The sequence below is a fragment of the Schistocerca cancellata genome, chromosome 2 (genome assembly GCF_023864275.1).
Source record: "Schistocerca cancellata isolate TAMUIC-IGC-003103 chromosome 2, iqSchCanc2.1, whole genome shotgun sequence".
NCBI classification, from domain to species: domain Eukaryota; kingdom Metazoa; phylum Arthropoda; class Insecta; order Orthoptera; family Acrididae; genus Schistocerca; species Schistocerca cancellata.
The window spans coordinates 1,098,142,148-1,098,159,609 of NC_064627.1; the positions used below are offsets into that span (position 1 = coordinate 1,098,142,148).

Consider the following 17,462-nt stretch of genomic DNA (forward strand, 5'->3'; position numbering starts at 1 on the left):
ACCATTGTTTTCCGTCGCCATCTGTCGTAAGTGGAACGAGCAGAACTGTAGTTATCAACATTCACATTGGCGCAGAGAAAACAAAAAACGACAGAAAAGGCCGTTCCCTAGCAACGGCTACGCTGTGCATTTCGCCCTCAGGGGAAGCTAATGATATGCTCCAGGCGAGCATCAAACTAACCAACTTAATATTGTGATACTTAGGTGCTTTCTACTTCTGGATTGGCACACATATGCTGAATCGACTCTGGATCATCAGTAAGTACGTCACATTAGATATTTGTTTTATCGCCCTGCTGTAAATTAAATGGCAGTTTTTCAACGGCTGTCAGTTCTGCTTCTAGTTACGCTACATCGCCCTAGCAGCACCTACGCACTGCGTTCAGATGTGCTCACCCCCGCTCTGGCGTTGAGCGCCTACAGCGCCATCGCCTTCGGCCTCTGATGGCAGGAGGGTAGCCGACATATCAGGGCGTGGGTGGGACGCAGCACAACGCGGTGGTGGTGTAACGGTCAGCATGGTTGCTTCCCAAGCAGTTGATCCGGGTTCGATTCCCGGCCACCGCACAAAAGGTACTTTTTTCTTCTACGGGTATTCCACGTACCGAAACGCGATCTTCGAAACTGTGAAGTGTCGCGGTACGAATAGTTTTCCTTCGCCCCTCGTCTCAGTCCGTGCTGCCAGGGCGCTAGTCTGCGGTTTCGTTTCTCAGCGTCGTGTGTCTCCATGTGTCGACTTGTCTCGACTTTGCTCGGCTGACGCGAAAGCTGACGCTTGGAAATGGGCATATATGTAGAGGGCAGGCGCGAGAAACGACTGGGAGAGACCAAAAAACGACAAACACAAGACAGAACCTTTCATTGCTCGGCTGACGCGAAAGCTGACGCTTGGAAATGGGCATATACGTAGAGGGCAGGCGCGAGAAACGACTGGGAGAGACCAAAAAACGACAAACACACGACAGAACCTTTCATTTTATTGTGGCCACAGATTCGCCCCTTAGTGTACCGAGAGGCAAGAGTGGCGTCAGCGTGTGGGACCGCATCATTATCGCTAAGCAACCACGAAACCGAAGGAAAAATGCAAAATGAAAGACGCCAACAGCACGTCGAGTTCCCAGCCGAGAACGCATCCAAATACTAACCACGGCCAACGATTCTTGACGCCGGTGAACAGACGAGAACCGCTGCACTACGCGCGGTATCGCCGTTGGCGACAGTATCGCGCGACGTGTAGACATCTTACTTCTTGTGAAGATCGCTTGTTATTTACCTGGCAGTGTCTCGCTGGAGGAAGCATTCTCTTTTAGGGGAGAAAAATAAAATGGCACTTGGTGCGGTCGAATACGTGGCATTTGTGTTCACAGCACGACGCTCTAACTTACTCAGCTTTCGAGCTACGCAATGTGGCACGTCTGCAGTCCAATACCCGATCCACCGTCTCATCCACCTTTATTACTGCCCTGACACTCATTTACACACATATCTGCTTTCGTTCACGTTTGCTCGCCTGATGCTTGGACCCCAAAAACCACAACACAAAGATATCGTAAATGCCGTGAGAATAATAAGACTCAGCAAACAAAAGGATGTTCGGCTACCAGGAATCGAATCCGGGCCTCGTGGCTGAAAGCCATGTCTCCTAACAGCTTTCCATTCTTTCTGACCGCCAGACAATCAGACTTGCAAGGCAAGCACCATAGTCACTGCCGTTTCTAGTAGTATCTGTGGAACCTGTTCTTCCCGCATGTACGAAATTGGTAGTTTTGGAATATTTAAAATGCATTGTCAAATGTGGGGTTCGAACCCACGCTGCCCTCAGGGAACCAGAGCTTAAATCTGGCGCCTTAGACCGCTCGGCCAATCTGACGTGGGGGCGCAAAGTGTCTACTACCGCCGTTTCTAGGCATATCTCCAGAGCCTGACGGCGAAGTTAGCGTGTTTTTTTCTTGTGTGAAGGAAATACGTTGGTTTTAGAGTATTTAAAACGAGTTGTCAGATGTGAGGTTGCACCCCACCCTCACTTTCGGGAACCACAGCTTAAATATGGTGCCTTACACCATTGTTTTCCGTCGCCATCTGTCGTAAGTGGAACGAGCAGAACTGTAGTTATCAACATTCACATTGGCGCAGAGAAAACAAAAAACGACAGAAAAGGCCGTTCCCTAGCAACGGCTACGCTGTGCATTTCGCCCTCAGGGGAAGCTAATGATATGCTCCAGGCGAGCATCAAACTAACCAACTTAATATTGTGATACTTAGGTGCTTTCTACTTCTGGATTGGCACACATATGCTGAATCGACTCTGGATCATCAGTAAGTACGTCACATTAGATATTTGTTTTATCGCCCTGCTGTAAATTAAATGGCAGTTTTTCAACGGCTGTCAGTTCTGCTTCTAGTTACGCTACATCGCCCTAGCAGCACCTACGCACTGCGTTCAGATGTGCTCACCCCCGCTCTGGCGTTGAGCGCCTACAGCGCCATCGCCTTCGGCCTCTGATGGCAGGAGGGTAGCCGACATATCAGGGCGTGGGTGGGACGCAGCACAACGCGGTGGTGGTGTAACGGTCAGCATGGTTGCTTCCCAAGCAGTTGATCCGGGTTCGATTCCCGGCCACCGCACAAAAGGTACTTTTTTCTTCTACGGGTATTCCACGTACCGAAACGCGATCTTCGAAACTGTGAAGTGTCGCGGTACGAATAGTTTTCCTTCGCCCCTCGTCTCAGTCCGTGCTGCCAGGGCGCTAGTCTGCGGTTTCGTTTCTCAGCGTCGTGTGTCTCCATGTGTCGACTTGTCTCGACTTTGCTCGGCTGACGCGAAAGCTGACGCTTGGAAATGGGCATATATGTAGAGGGCAGGCGCGAGAAACGACTGGGAGAGACCAAAAAACGACAAACACAAGACAGAACCTTTCATTGCTCGGCTGACGCGAAAGCTGACGCTTGGAAATGGGCATATACGTAGAGGGCAGGCGCGAGAAACGACTGGGAGAGACCAAAAAACGACAAACACACGACAGAACCTTTCATTTTATTGTGGCCACAGATTCGCCCCTTAGTGTACCGAGAGGCAAGAGTGGCGTCAGCGTGTGGGACCGCATCATTATCGCTAAGCAACCACGAAACCGAAGGAAAAATGCAAAATGAAAGACGCCAACAGCACGTCGAGTTCCCAGCCGAGAACGCATCCAAATACTAACCACGGCCAACGATTCTTGACGCCGGTGAACAGACGAGAACCGCTGCACTACGCGCGGTATCGCCGTTGGCGACAGTATCGCGCGACGTGTAGACATCTTACTTCTTGTGAAGATCGCTTGTTATTTACCTGGCAGTGTCTAGCTGGAGGAAGCATTCTCTTTTAGGGGAGAAAAATAAAATGGCACTTGGTGCGGTCGAATACGTGGCATTTGTGTTCACAGCACGACGCTCTAACTTACTCAGCTTTCGAGCTACGCAATGTGGCACGTCTGCAGTCCAATACCCGATCCACCGTCTCATCCACCTTTATTACTGCCCTGACACTCATTTACACACATATCTGCTTTCGTTCACGTTTGCTCGCCTGATGCTTGGACCCCAAAAACCACAACACAAAGATATCGTAAATGCCGTGAGAATAATAAGACTCAGCAAACAAAAGGATGTTCGGCTACCAGGAATCGAATCCGGGCCTCGTGGCTGAAAGCCATGTCTCCTAACAGCTTTCCATTCTTTCTGACCGCCAGACAATCAGACTTGCAAGGCAAGCACCATAGTCACTGCCGTTTCTAGTAGTATCTGTGGAACCTGTTCTTCCCGCATGTACGAAATCGGTAGTTTTGGAATATTTAAAATGCATTGTCAAATGTGGGGTTCGAACCCACGCTGCCCTCAGGGAACCAGAGCTTAAATCTGGCGCCTTAGACCGCTCGGCCAATCTGACGTGTGGGCGCAAAGTGTCTACTACCGCCGTATCTAGGCATATCTCCAGAGCCTGACGGCGAAGTTAGCGTGTTTTTTTTCTTGTGTGAAGGAAATACGTTGGTTTTAGAGTATTTAAAACGAGTTGTCAGATGTGAGGTTGCACCCCACCCTCACTTTCGGGAACCACAGCTTAAATATGGTGCCTTACACCATTGTTTTCCGTCGCCATCTGTCGTAAGTGGAACGAGCAGAACTGTAGTTATCAACATTCACATTGGCGCAGAGAAAACAAAAAACGACAGAAAAGGCCGTTCCCTAGCAACGGCTACGCTGTGCATTTCGCCCTCAGGGGAAGCTAATGATATGCTCCAGGCGAGCATCAAACTAACCAACTTAATATTGTGATACTTAGGTGCTTTCTACTTCTGGATTGGCACACATATGCTGAATCGACTCTGGATCATCAGTAAGTACGTCACATTAGATATTTGTTTTATCGCCCTGCTGTAAATTAAATGGCAGTTTTTCAACGGCTGTCAGTTCTGCTTCTAGTTACGCTACATCGCCCTAGCAGCACCTACGCACTGCGTTCAGATGTGCTCACCCCCGCTCTGGCGTTGAGCGCCTACAGCGCCATCGCCTTCGGCCTCTGATGGCAGGAGGGTAGCCGACATATCAGGGCGTGGGTGGGACGCAGCACAACGCGGTGGTGGTGTAACGGTCAGCATGGTTGCTTCCCAAGCAGTTGATCCGGGTTCGATTCCCGGCCACCGCACAAAAGGTACTTTTTTCTTCTACGGGTATTCCACGTACCGAAACGCGATCTTCGAAACTGTGAAGTGTCGCGGTACGAATAGTTTTCCTTCGCCCCTCGTCTCAGTCCGTGCTGCCAGGGCGCTAGTCTGCGGTTTCGTTTCTCAGCGTCGTGTGTCTCCATGTGTCGACTTGTCTCGACTTTGCTCGGCTGACGCGAAAGCTGACGCTTGGAAATGGGCATATATGTAGAGGGCAGGCGCGAGAAACGACTGGGAGAGACCAAAAAACGACAAACACAAGACAGAACCTTTCATTGCTCGGCTGACGCGAAAGCTGACGCTTGGAAATGGGCATATACGTAGAGGGCAGGCGCGAGAAACGACTGGGAGAGACCAAAAAACGACAAACACACGACAGAACCTTTCATTTTATTGTGGCCACAGATTCGCCCCTTAGTGTACCGAGAGGCAAGAGTGGCGTCAGCGTGTGGGACCGCATCATTATCGCTAAGCAACCACGAAACCGAAGGAAAAATGCAAAATGAAAGACGCCAACAGCACGTCGAGTTCCCAGCCGAGAACGCATCCAAATACTAACCACGGCCAACGATTCTTGACGCCGGTGAACAGACGAGAACCGCTGCACTACGCGCGGTATCGCCGTTGGCGACAGTATCGCGCGACGTGTAGACATCTTACTTCTTGTGAAGATCGCTTGTTATTTACCTGGCAGTGTCTCGCTGGAGGAAGCATTCTCTTTTAGGGGAGAAAAATAAAATGGCACTTGGTGCGGTCGAATACGTGGCATTTGTGTTCACAGCACGACGCTCTAACTTACTCAGCTTTCGAGCTACGCAATGTGGCACGTCTGCAGTCCAATACCCGATCCACCGTCTCATCCACCTTTATTACTGCCCTGACACTCATTTACACACATATCTGCTTTCGTTCACGTTTGCTCGCCTGATGCTTGGACCCCAAAAACCACAACACAAAGATATCGTAAATGCCGTGAGAATAATAAGACTCAGCAAACAAAAGGATGTTCGGCTACCAGGAATCGAATCCGGGCCTCGTGGCTGAAAGCCATGTCTCCTAACAGCTTTCCATTCTTTCTGACCGCCAGACAATCAGACTTGCAAGGCAAGCACCATAGTCACTGCCGTTTCTAGTAGTATCTGTGGAACCTGTTCTTCCCGCATGTACGAAATTGGTAGTTTTGGAATATTTAAAATGCATTGTCAAATGTGGGGTTCGAACCCACGCTGCCCTCAGGGAACCAGAGCTTAAATCTGGCGCCTTAGACCGCTCGGCCAATCTGACGTGTGAGCGCAAAGTGTCTACTACCGCCGTTTCTAGGCATATCTCCAGAGCCTGACGGCGAAGTTAGCGTGTTTTTTTCTTGTGTGAAGGAAATACGTTGGTTTTAGAGTATTTAAAACGAGTTGTCAGATGTGAGGTTGCACCCCACCCTCACTTTCGGGAACCACAGCTTAAATATGGTGCCTTACACCATTGTTTTCCGTCGCCATCTGTCGTAAGTGGAACGAGCAGAACTGTAGTTATCAACATTCACATTGGCGCAGAGAAAACAAAAAACGACAGAAAAGGCCGTTCCCTAGCAACGGCTACGCTGTGCATTTCGCCCTCAGGGGAAGCTAATGATATGCTCCAGGCGAGCATCAAACTAACCAACTTAATATTGTGATACTTAGGTGCTTTCTACTTCTGGATTGGCACACATATGCTGAATCGACTCTGGATCATCAGTAAGTACGTCACATTAGATATTTGTTTTATCGCCCTGCTGTAAATTAAATGGCAGTTTTTCAACGGCTGTCAGTTCTGCTTCTAGTTACGCTACATCGCCCTAGCAGCACCTACGCACTGCGTTCAGATGTGCTCACCCCCGCTCTGGCGTTGAGCGCCTACAGCGCCATCGCCTTCGGCCTCTGATGGCAGGAGGGTAGCCGACATATCAGGGCGTGGGCGGGACGCAGCACAACGTGGTGGTGGTGTAACGGTCAGCATGGTTGCTTCCCAAGCAGTTGATCCGGGTTCGATTCCCGGCCACCGCACAAAAGGTACATTTTTCTTCTACGGGTATTCCACGTACCGAAACGCGATCTTCGAAACTGTGAAGTGTCGCGGTACGAATAGTTTTCCTTCGCCCCTCGTCTCAGTCCGTGCTGCCAGGGCGCTAGTCTGCGGTTTCGTTTCTCAGCGTCGTGTGTCTCCATGTGTCGACTTGTCTCGACTTTGCTCGGCTGACGCGAAAGCTGACGCTTGGAAATGGGCATATATGTAGAGGGCAGGCGCGAGAAACGACTGGGAGAGACCAAAAAACGACAAACACAAGACAGAACCTTTCATTGCTCGGCTGACGCGAAAGCTGACGCTTGGAAATGGGCATATACGTAGAGGGCAGGCGCGAGAAACGACTGGGAGAGACCAAAAAACGACAAACACACGACAGAACCTTTCATTTTATTGTGGCCACAGATTCGCCCCTTAGTGTACCGAGAGGCAAGAGTGGCGTCAGCGTGTGGGACCGCATCATTATCGCTAAGCAACCACGAAACCGAAGGAAAAATGCAAAATGAAAGACGCCAACAGCACGTCGAGTTCCCAGCCGAGAACGCATCCAAATACTAACCACGGCCAACGATTCTTGACGCCGGTGAACAGACGAGAACCGCTGCACTACGCGCGGTATCGCCGTTGGCGACAGTATCGCGCGACGTGTAGACATCTTACTTCTTGTGAAGATCGCTTGTTATTTACCTGGCAGTGTCTCGCTGGAGGAAGCATTCTCTTTTAGGGGAGAAAAATAAAATGGCACTTGGTGCGGTCGAATACGTGGCATTTGTGTTCACAGCACGACGCTCTAACTTACTCAGCTTTCGAGCTACGCAATGTGGCACGTCTGCAGTCCAATACCCGATCCACCGTCTCATCCACCTTTATTACTGCCCTGACACTCATTTACACACATATCTGCTTTCGTTCACGTTTGCTCGCCTGATGCTTGGACCCCAAAAACCACAACACAAAGATATCGTAAATGCCGTGAGAATAATAAGACTCAGCAAACAAAAGGATGTTCGGCTACCAGGAATCGAATCCGGGCCTCGTGGCTGAAAGCCATGTCTCCTAACAGCTTTCCATTCTTTCTGACCGCCAGACAATCAGACTTGCAAGGCAAGCACCATAGTCACTGCCGTTTCTAGTAGTATCTGTGGAACCTGTTCTTCCCGCATGTACGAAATTGGTAGTTTTGGAATATTTAAAATGCATTGTCAAATGTGGGGTTCGAACCCACGCTGCCCTCAGGGAACCAGAGCTTAAATCTGGCGCCTTAGACCGCTCGGCCAATCTGACGTGTGAGCGCAAAGTGTCTACTACCGCCGTTTCTAGGCATATCTCCAGAGCCTGACGGCGAAGTTAGCGTGTTTTTTTCTTGTGTGAAGGAAATACGTTGGTTTTAGAGTATTTAAAACGAGTTGTCAGATGTGAGGTTGCACCCCACCCTCACTTTCGGGAACCACAGCTTAAATATGGTGCCTTACACCATTGTTTTCCGTCGCCATCTGTCGTAAGTGGAACGAGCAGAACTGTAGTTATCAACATTCACATTGGCGCAGAGAAAACAAAAAACGACAGAAAAGGCCGTTCCCTAGCAACGGCTACGCTGTGCATTTCGCCCTCAGGGGAAGCTAATGATATGCTCCAGGCGAGCATCAAACTAACCAACTTAATATTGTGATACTTAGGTGCTTTCTACTTCTGGATTGGCACACATATGCTGAATCGACTCTGGATCATCAGTAAGTACGTCACATTAGATATTTGTTTTATCGCCCTGCTGTAAATTAAATGGCAGTTTTTCAACGGCTGTCAGTTCTGCTTCTAGTTACGCTACATCGCCCTAGCAGCACCTACGCACTGCGTTCAGATGTGCTCACCCCCGCTCTGGCGTTGAGCGCCTACAGCGCCATCGCCTTCGGCCTCTGATGGCAGGAGGGTAGCCGACATATCAGGGCGTGGGTGGGACGCAGCACAACGTGGTGGTGGTGTAACGGTCAGCATGGTTGCTTCCCAAGCAGTTGATCCGGGTTCGATTCCCGGCCACCGCACAAAAGGTACTTTTTTCTTCTACGGGTATTCCACGTACCGAAACGCGATCTTCGAAACTGTGAAGTGTCGCGGTACGAATAGTTTTCCTTCGCCCCTCGTCTCAGTCCGTGCTGCCAGGGCGCTAGTCTGCGGTTTCGTTTCTCAGCGTCGTGTGTCTCCATGTGTCGACTTGTCTCGACTTTGCTCGGCTGACGCGAAAGCTGACGCTTGGAAATGGGCATATATGTAGAGGGCAGGCGCGAGAAACGACTGGGAGAGACCAAAAAACGACAAACACAAGACAGAACCTTTCATTGCTCGGCTGACGCGAAAGCTGACGCTTGGAAATGGGCATATACGTAGAGGGCAGGCGCGAGAAACGACTGGGAGAGACCAAAAAACGACAAACACACGACAGAACCTTTCATTTTATTGTGGCCACAGATTCGCCCCTTAGTGTACCGAGAGGCAAGAGTGGCGTCAGCGTGTGGGACCGCATCATTATCGCTAAGCAACCACGAAACCGAAGGAAAAATGCAAAATGAAAGACGCCAACAGCACGTCGAGTTCCCAGCCGAGAACGCATCCAAATACTAACCACGGCCAACGATTCTTGACGCCGGTGAACAGACGAGAACCGCTGCACTACGCGCGGTATCGCCGTTGGCGACAGTATCGCGCGACGTGTAGACATCTTACTTCTTGTGAAGATCGCTTGTTATTTACCTGGCAGTGTCTCGCTGGAGGAAGCATTCTCTTTTAGGGGAGAAAAATAAAATGGCACTTGGTGCGGTCGAATACGTGGCATTTGTGTTCACAGCACGACGCTCTAACTTACTCAGCTTTCGAGCTACGCAATGTGGCACGTCTGCAGTCCAATACCCGATCCACCGTCTCATCCACCTTTATTACTGCCCTGACACTCATTTACACACATATCTGCTTTCGTTCACGTTTGCTCGCCTGATGCTTGGACCCCAAAAACCACAACACAAAGATATCGTAAATGCCGTGAGAATAATAAGACTCAGCAAACAAAAGGATGTTCGGCTACCAGGAATCGAATCCGGGCCTCGTGGCTGAAAGCCATGTCTCCTAACAGCTTTCCATTCTTTCTGACCGCCAGACAATCAGACTTGCAAGGCAAGCGCCATAGTCACTGCCGTTTCTAGTAGTATCTGTGGAACCTGTTCTTCCCGCATGTACGAAATTGGTAGTTTTGGAATATTTAAAATGCATTGTCAAATGTGGGGTTCGAACCCACGCTGCCCTCAGGGAACCAGAGCTTAAATCTGGCGCCTTAGACCGCTCGGCCAATCTGACGTGTGAGCGCAAAGTGTCTACTACCGCCGTTTCTAGGCATATCTCCAGAGCCTGACGGCGAAGTTAGCGTGTTTTTTTCTTGTGTGAAGGAAATACGTTGGTTTTAGAGTATTTAAAACGAGTTGTCAGATGTGAGGTTGCACCCCACCCTCACTTTCGGGAACCACAGCTTAAATATGGTGCCTTACACCATTGTTTTCCGTCGCCATCTGTCGTAAGTGGAACGAGCAGAACTGTAGTTATCAACATTCACATTGGCGCAGAGAAAACAAAAAACGACAGAAAAGGCCGTTCCCTAGCAACGGCTACGCTGTGCATTTCGCCCTCAGGGGAAGCTAATGATATGCTCCAGGCGAGCATCAAACTAACCAACTTAATATTGTGATACTTAGGTGCTTTCTACTTCTGGATTGGCACACATATGCTGAATCGACTCTGGATCATCAGTAAGTACGTCACATTAGATATTTGTTTTATCGCCCTGCTGTAAATTAAATGGCAGTTTTTCAACGGCTGTCAGTTCTGCTTCTAGTTACGCTACATCGCCCTAGCAGCACCTACGCACTGCGTTCAGATGTGCTCACCCCCGCTCTGGCGTTGAGCGCCTACAGCGCCATCGCCTTCGGCCTCTGATGGCAGGAGGGTAGCCGACATATCAGGGCGTGGGTGGGACGCAGCACAACGTGGTGGTGGTGTAACGGTCAGCATGGTTGCTTCCCAAGCAGTTGATCCGGGTTCGATTCCCGGCCACCGCACAAAAGGTACTTTTTTCTTCTACGGGTATTCCACGTACCGAAACGCGATCTTCGAAACTGTGAAGTGTCGCGGTACGAATAGTTTTCCTTCGCCCCTCGTCTCAGTCCGTGCTGCCAGGGCGCTAGTCTGCGGTTTCGTTTCTCAGCGTCGTGTGTCTCCATGTGTCGACTTGTCTCGACTTTGCTCGGCTGACGCGAAAGCTGACGCTTGGAAATGGGCATATATGTAGAGGGCAGGCGCGAGAAACGACTGGGAGAGACCAAAAAACGACAAACACAAGACAGAACCTTTCATTGCTCGGCTGACGCGAAAGCTGACGCTTGGAAATGGGCATATACGTAGAGGGCAGGCGCGAGAAACGACTGGGAGAGACCAAAAAACGACAAACACACGACAGAACCTTTCATTTTATTGTGGCCACAGATTCGCCCCTTAGTGTACCGAGAGGCAAGAGTGGCGTCAGCGTGTGGGACCGCATCATTATCGCTAAGCAACCACGAAACCGAAGGAAAAATGCAAAATGAAAGACGCCAACAGCACGTCGAGTTCCCAGCCGAGAACGCATCCAAATACTAACCACGGCCAACGATTCTTGACGCCGGTGAACAGACGAGAACCGCTGCACTACGCGCGGTATCGCCGTTGGCGACAGTATCGCGCGACGTGTAGACATCTTACTTCTTGTGAAGATCGCTTGTTATTTACCTGGCAGTGTCTCGCTGGAGGAAGCATTCTCTTTTAGGGGAGAAAAATAAAATGGCACTTGGTGCGGTCGAATACGTGGCATTTGTGTTCACAGCACGACGCTCTAACTTACTCAGCTTTCGAGCTACGCAATGTGGCACGTCTGCAGTCCAATACCCGATCCACCGTCTCATCCACCTTTATTACTGCCCTGACACTCATTTACACACATATCTGCTTTCGTTCACGTTTGCTCGCCTGATGCTTGGACCCCAAAAACCACAACACAAAGATATCGTAAATGCCGTGAGAATAATAAGACTCAGCAAACAAAAGGATGTTCGGCTACCAGGAATCGAATCCGGGCCTCGTGGCTGAAAGCCATGTCTCCTAACAGCTTTCCATTCTTTCTGACCGCCAGACAATCAGACTTGCAAGGCAAGCGCCATAGTCACTGCCGTTTCTAGTAGTATCTGTGGAACCTGTTCTTCCCGCATGTACGAAATTGGTAGTTTTGGAATATTTAAAATGCATTGTCAAATGTGGGGTTCGAACCCACGCTGCCCTCAGGGAACCAGAGCTTAAATCTGGCGCCTTAGACCGCTCGGCCAATCTGACGTGTGAGCGCAAAGTGTCTACTACCGCCGTTTCTAGGCATATCTCCAGAGCCTGACGGCGAAGTTAGCGTGTTTTTTTCTTGTGTGAAGGAAATACGTTGGTTTTAGAGTATTTAAAACGAGTTGTCAGATGTGAGGTTGCACCCCACCCTCACTTTCGGGAACCACAGCTTAAATATGGTGCCTTACACCATTGTTTTCCGTCGCCATCTGTCGTAAGTGGAACGAGCAGAACTGTAGTTATCAACATTCACATTGGCGCAGAGAAAACAAAAAACGACAGAAAAGGCCGTTCCCTAGCAACGGCTACGCTGTGCATTTCGCCCTCAGGGGAAGCTAATGATATGCTCCAGGCGAGCATCAAACTAACCAACTTAATATTGTGATACTTAGGTGCTTTCTACTTCTGGATTGGCACACATATGCTGAATCGACTCTGGATCATCAGTAAGTACGTCACATTAGATATTTGTTTTATCGCCCTGCTGTAAATTAAATGGCAGTTTTTCAACGGCTGTCAGTTCTGCTTCTAGTTACGCTACATCGCCCTAGCAGCACCTACGCACTGCGTTCAGATGTGCTCACCCCCGCTCTGGCGTTGAGCGCCTACAGCGCCATCGCCTTCGGCCTCTGATGGCAGGAGGGTAGCCGACATATCAGGGCGTGGGTGGGACGCAGCACAACTTGGTGGTGGTGTAACGGTCAGCATGGTTGCTTCCCAAGCAGTTGATCCGGGTTCGATTCCCGGCCACCGCACAAAAGGTACTTTTTTCTTCTACGGGTATTCCACGTACCGAAACGCGATCTTCGAAACTGTGAAGTGTCGCGGTACGAATAGTTTTCCTTCGCCCCTCGTCTCAGTCCGTGCTGCCAGGGCGCTAGTCTGCGGTTTCGTTTCTCAGCGTCGTGTGTCTCCATGTGTCGACTTGTCTCGACTTTGCTCGGCTGACGCGAAAGCTGACGCTTGGAAATGGGCATATATGTAGAGGGCAGGCGCGAGAAACGACTGGGAGAGACCAAAAAACGACAAACACAAGACAGAACCTTTCATTGCTCGGCTGACGCGAAAGCTGACGCTTGGAAATGGGCATATACGTAGAGGGCAGGCGCGAGAAACGACTGGGAGAGACCAAAAAACGACAAACACACGACAGAACCTTTCATTTTATTGTGGCCACAGATTCGCCCCTTAGTGTACCGAGAGGCAAGAGTGGCGTCAGCGTGTGGGACCGCATCATTATCGCTAAGCAACCACGAAACCGAAGGAAAAATGCAAAATGAAAGACGCCAACAGCACGTCGAGTTCCCAGCCGAGAACGCATCCAAATACTAACCACGGCCAACGATTCTTGACGCCGGTGAACAGACGAGAACCGCTGCACTACGCGCGGTATCGCCGTTGGCGACAGTATCGCGCGACGTGTAGACATCTTACTTCTTGTGAAGATCGCTTGTTATTTACCTGGCAGTGTCTCGCTGGAGGAAGCATTCTCTTTTAGGGGAGAAAAATAAAATGGCACTTGGTGCGGTCGAATACGTGGCATTTGTGTTCACAGCACGACGCTCTAACTTACTCAGCTTTCGAGCTACGCAATGTGGCACGTCTGCAGTCCAATACCCGATCCACCGTCTCATCCACCTTTATTACTGCCCTGACACTCATTTACACACATATCTGCTTTCGTTCACGTTTGCTCGCCTGATGCTTGGACCCCAAAAACCACAACACAAAGATATCGTAAATGCCGTGAGAATAATAAGACTCAGCAAACAAAAGGATGTTCGGCTACCAGGAATCGAATCCGGGCCTCGTGGCTGAAAGCCATGTCTCCTAACAGCTTTCCATTCTTTCTGACCGCCAGACAATCAGACTTGCAAGGCAAGCGCCATAGTCACTGCCGTTTCTAGTAGTATCTGTGGAACCTGTTCTTCCCGCATGTACGAAATTGGTAGTTTTGGAATATTTAAAATGCATTGTCAAATGTGGGGTTCGAACCCACGCTGCCCTCAGGGAACCAGAGCTTAAATCTGGCGCCTTAGACCGCTCGGCCAATCTGACGTGTGGGCGCAAAGTGTCTACTACCGCCGTTTCTAGGCATATCTCCAGAGCCTGACGGCGAAGTTAGCGTGTTTTTTTCTTGTGTGAAGGAAATACGTTGGTTTTAGAGTATTTAAAACGAGTTGTCAGATGTGAGGTTGCACCCCACCCTCACTTTCGGGAACCACAGCTTAAATATGGTGCCTTACACCATTGTTTTCCGTCGCCATCTGTCGTAAGTGGAACGAGCAGAACTGTAGTTATCAACATTCACATTGGCGCAGAGAAAACAAAAAACGACAGAAAAGGCCGTTCCCTAGCAACGGCTACGCTGTGCATTTCGCCCTCAGGGGAAGCTAATGATATGCTCCAGGCGAGCATCAAACTAACCAACTTAATATTGTGATACTTAGGTGCTTTCTACTTCTGGATTGGCACACATATGCTGAATCGACTCTGGATCATCAGTAAGTACGTCACATTAGATATTTGTTTTATCGCCCTGCTGTAAATTAAATGGCAGTTTTTCAACGGCTGTCAGTTCTGCTTCTAGTTACGCTACATCGCCCTAGCAGCACCTACGCACTGCGTTCAGATGTGCTCACCCCCGCTCTGGCGTTGAGCGCCTACAGCGCCATCGCCTTCGGCCTCTGATGGCAGGAGGGTAGCCGACATATCAGGGCGTGGGTGGGACGCAGCACAACGCGGTGGTGGTGTAACGGTCAGCATGGTTGCTTCCCAAGCAGTTGATCCGGGTTCGATTCCCGGCCACCGCACAAAAGGTACTTTTTTCTTCTACGGGTATTCCACGTACCGAAACGCGATCTTCGAAACTGTGAAGTGTCGCGGTACGAATAGTTTTCCTTCGCCCCTCGTCTCAGTCCGTGCTGCCAGGGCGCTAGTCTGCGGTTTCGTTTCTCAGCGTCGTGTGTCTCCATGTGTCGACTTGTCTCGACTTTGCTCGGCTGACGCGAAAGCTGACGCTTGGAAATGGGCATATATGTAGAGGGCAGGCGCGAGAAACGACTGGGAGAGACCAAAAAACGACAAACACAAGACAGAACCTTTCATTGCTCGGCTGACGCGAAAGCTGACGCTTGGAAATGGGCATATACGTAGAGGGCAGGCGCGAGAAACGACTGGGAGAGACCAAAAAACGACAAACACACGACAGAACCTTTCATTTTATTGTGGCCACAGATTCGCCCCTTAGTGTACCGAGAGGCAAGAGTGGCGTCAGCGTGTGGGACCGCATCATTATCGCTAAGCAACCACGAAACCGAAGGAAAAATGCAAAATGAAAGACGCCAACAGCACGTCGAGTTCCCAGCCGAGAACGCATCCAAATACTAACCACGGCCAACGATTCTTGACGCCGGTGAACAGACGAGAACCGCTGCACTACGCGCGGTATCGCCGTTGGCGACAGTATCGCGCGACGTGTAGACATCTTACTTCTTGTGAAGATCGCTTGTTATTTACCTGGCAGTGTCTCGCTGGAGGAAGCATTCTCTTTTAGGGGAGAAAAATAAAATGGCACTTGGTGCGGTCGAATACGTGGCATTTGTGTTCACAGCACGACGCTCTAACTTACTCAGCTTTCGAGCTACGCAATGTGGCACGTCTGCAGTCCAATACCCGATCCACCGTCTCATCCACCTTTATTACTGCCCTGACACTCATTTACACACATATCTGCTTTCGTTCACGTTTGCTCGCCTGATGCTTGGACCCCAAAAACCACAACACAAAGATATCGTAAATGCCGTGAGAATAATAAGACTCAGCAAACAAAAGGATGTTCGGCTACCAGGAATCGAATCCGGGCCTCGTGGCTGAAAGCCATGTCTCCTAACAGCTTTCCATTCTTTCTGACCGCCAGACAATCAGACTTGCAAGGCAAGCACCATAGTCACTGCCGTTTCTAGTAGTATCTGTGGAACCTGTTCTTCCCGCATGTACGAAATTGGTAGTTTTGGAATATTTAAAATGCATTGTCAAATGTGGGGTTCGAACCCACGCTGCCCTCAGGGAACCAGAGCTTAAATCTGGCGCCTTAGACCGCTCGGCCAATCTGACGTGTGAGCGCAAAGTGTCTACTACCGCCGTTTCTAGGCATATCTCCAGAGCCTGACGGCGAAGTTAGCGTGTTTTTTTCTTGTGTGAAGGAAATACGTTGGTTTTAGAGTATTTAAAACGAGTTGTCAGATGTGAGGTTGCACCCCACCCTCACTTTCGGGAACCACAGCTTAAATATGGTGCCTTACACCATTGTTTTCCGTCGCCATCTGTCGTAAGTGGAACGAGCAGAACTGTAGTTATCAACATTCACATTGGCGCAGAGAAAACAAAAAACGACAGAAAAGGCCGTTCCCTAGCAACGGCTACGCTGTGCATTTCGCCCTCAGGGGAAGCTAATGATATGCTCCAGGCGAGCATCAAACTAACCAACTTAATATTGTGATACTTAGGTGCTTTCTACTTCTGGATTGGCACACATATGCTGAATCGACTCTGGATCATCAGTAAGTACGTCACATTAGATATTTGTTTTATCGCCCTGCTGTAAATTAAATGGCAGTTTTTCAACGGCTGTCAGTTCTGCTTCTAGTTACGCTACATCGCCCTAGCAGCACCTACGCACTGCGTTCAGATGTGCTCACCCCCGCTCTGGCGTTGAGCGCCTACAGCGCCATCGCCTTCGGCCTCTGATGGCAGGAGGGTAGCCGACATATCAGGGCGTGGGTGGGACGCAGCACAACGTGGTGGTGGTGTAACGGTCAGCATGGTTGCTTCCCAAGCAGTTGATCCGGGTTCGATTCCCGGCCACCGCACAAAAGGTACTTTTTTCTTCTACGGGTATTCCACGTACCGAAACGCGATCTTCGAAACTGTGAAGTGTCGCGGTACGAATAGTTTTCCTTCGCCCCTCGTCTCAGTCCGTGCTGCCAGGGCGCTAGTCTGCGGTTTCGTTTCTCAGCGTCGTGTGTCTCCATGTGTCGACTTGTCTCGACTTTGCTCGGCTGACGCGAAAGCTGACGCTTGGAAATGGGCATATATGTAGAGGGCAGGCGCGAGAAACGACTGGGAGAGACCAAAAAACGACAAACACAAGACAGAACCTTTCATTGCTCGGCTGACGCGAAAGCTGACGCTTGGAAATGGGCATATACGTAGAGGGCAGGCGCGAGAAACGACTGGGAGAGACCAAAAAACGACAAACACACGACAGAACCTTTCATTTTATTGTGGCCACAGATTCGC

At 50.0% G+C, this 17,462-nt stretch overlaps 16 non-coding genes across 16 annotated transcripts; 8 read left to right on the top strand and 8 right to left on the bottom strand.

The window, feature by feature from the left end:
- The first annotated feature begins 495 nt into the window (after positions 1 to 495).
- Trnag-ccc (transfer RNA glycine (anticodon CCC)) lies at positions 496 to 567 on the top strand. Its single transcript has one exon. It is a non-coding gene; the product is annotated as a tRNA-Gly (tRNA).
- A 1,219-nt stretch (positions 568 to 1,786) lies between these two features.
- On the bottom strand, positions 1,787 to 1,870 carry Trnal-uaa (transfer RNA leucine (anticodon UAA)). Its single transcript has one exon. It is a non-coding gene; the product is annotated as a tRNA-Leu (tRNA).
- A 683-nt stretch (positions 1,871 to 2,553) lies between these two features.
- Positions 2,554 to 2,625, top strand: Trnag-ccc (transfer RNA glycine (anticodon CCC)). The gene has a single exon. It is a non-coding gene; the product is annotated as a tRNA-Gly (tRNA).
- A 1,219-nt stretch (positions 2,626 to 3,844) lies between these two features.
- Trnal-uaa (transfer RNA leucine (anticodon UAA)) lies at positions 3,845 to 3,928 on the bottom strand. The gene has a single exon. It is a non-coding gene; the product is annotated as a tRNA-Leu (tRNA).
- A 684-nt stretch (positions 3,929 to 4,612) lies between these two features.
- Positions 4,613 to 4,684, top strand: Trnag-ccc (transfer RNA glycine (anticodon CCC)). Its single transcript has one exon. It is a non-coding gene; the product is annotated as a tRNA-Gly (tRNA).
- A 1,219-nt stretch (positions 4,685 to 5,903) lies between these two features.
- Trnal-uaa (transfer RNA leucine (anticodon UAA)) lies at positions 5,904 to 5,987 on the bottom strand. The gene has a single exon. It is a non-coding gene; the product is annotated as a tRNA-Leu (tRNA).
- A 683-nt stretch (positions 5,988 to 6,670) lies between these two features.
- Trnag-ccc (transfer RNA glycine (anticodon CCC)) lies at positions 6,671 to 6,742 on the top strand. Its single transcript has one exon. It is a non-coding gene; the product is annotated as a tRNA-Gly (tRNA).
- A 1,219-nt stretch (positions 6,743 to 7,961) lies between these two features.
- On the bottom strand, positions 7,962 to 8,045 carry Trnal-uaa (transfer RNA leucine (anticodon UAA)). Its single transcript has one exon. It is a non-coding gene; the product is annotated as a tRNA-Leu (tRNA).
- A 683-nt stretch (positions 8,046 to 8,728) lies between these two features.
- On the top strand, positions 8,729 to 8,800 carry Trnag-ccc (transfer RNA glycine (anticodon CCC)). Its single transcript has one exon. It is a non-coding gene; the product is annotated as a tRNA-Gly (tRNA).
- Positions 8,801 to 10,019: 1,219 nt separating this feature from the next.
- On the bottom strand, positions 10,020 to 10,103 carry Trnal-uaa (transfer RNA leucine (anticodon UAA)). Its single transcript has one exon. It is a non-coding gene; the product is annotated as a tRNA-Leu (tRNA).
- A 683-nt stretch (positions 10,104 to 10,786) lies between these two features.
- Trnag-ccc (transfer RNA glycine (anticodon CCC)) lies at positions 10,787 to 10,858 on the top strand. The gene has a single exon. It is a non-coding gene; the product is annotated as a tRNA-Gly (tRNA).
- Positions 10,859 to 12,077: 1,219 nt separating this feature from the next.
- On the bottom strand, positions 12,078 to 12,161 carry Trnal-uaa (transfer RNA leucine (anticodon UAA)). The gene has a single exon. It is a non-coding gene; the product is annotated as a tRNA-Leu (tRNA).
- Positions 12,162 to 14,135: 1,974 nt separating this feature from the next.
- On the bottom strand, positions 14,136 to 14,219 carry Trnal-uaa (transfer RNA leucine (anticodon UAA)). Its single transcript has one exon. It is a non-coding gene; the product is annotated as a tRNA-Leu (tRNA).
- A 683-nt stretch (positions 14,220 to 14,902) lies between these two features.
- Positions 14,903 to 14,974, top strand: Trnag-ccc (transfer RNA glycine (anticodon CCC)). Its single transcript has one exon. It is a non-coding gene; the product is annotated as a tRNA-Gly (tRNA).
- Positions 14,975 to 16,193: 1,219 nt separating this feature from the next.
- Positions 16,194 to 16,277, bottom strand: Trnal-uaa (transfer RNA leucine (anticodon UAA)). Its single transcript has one exon. It is a non-coding gene; the product is annotated as a tRNA-Leu (tRNA).
- Positions 16,278 to 16,960: 683 nt separating this feature from the next.
- Positions 16,961 to 17,032, top strand: Trnag-ccc (transfer RNA glycine (anticodon CCC)). Its single transcript has one exon. It is a non-coding gene; the product is annotated as a tRNA-Gly (tRNA).
- The last annotated feature ends 430 nt before the right edge of the window (positions 17,033 to 17,462 follow it).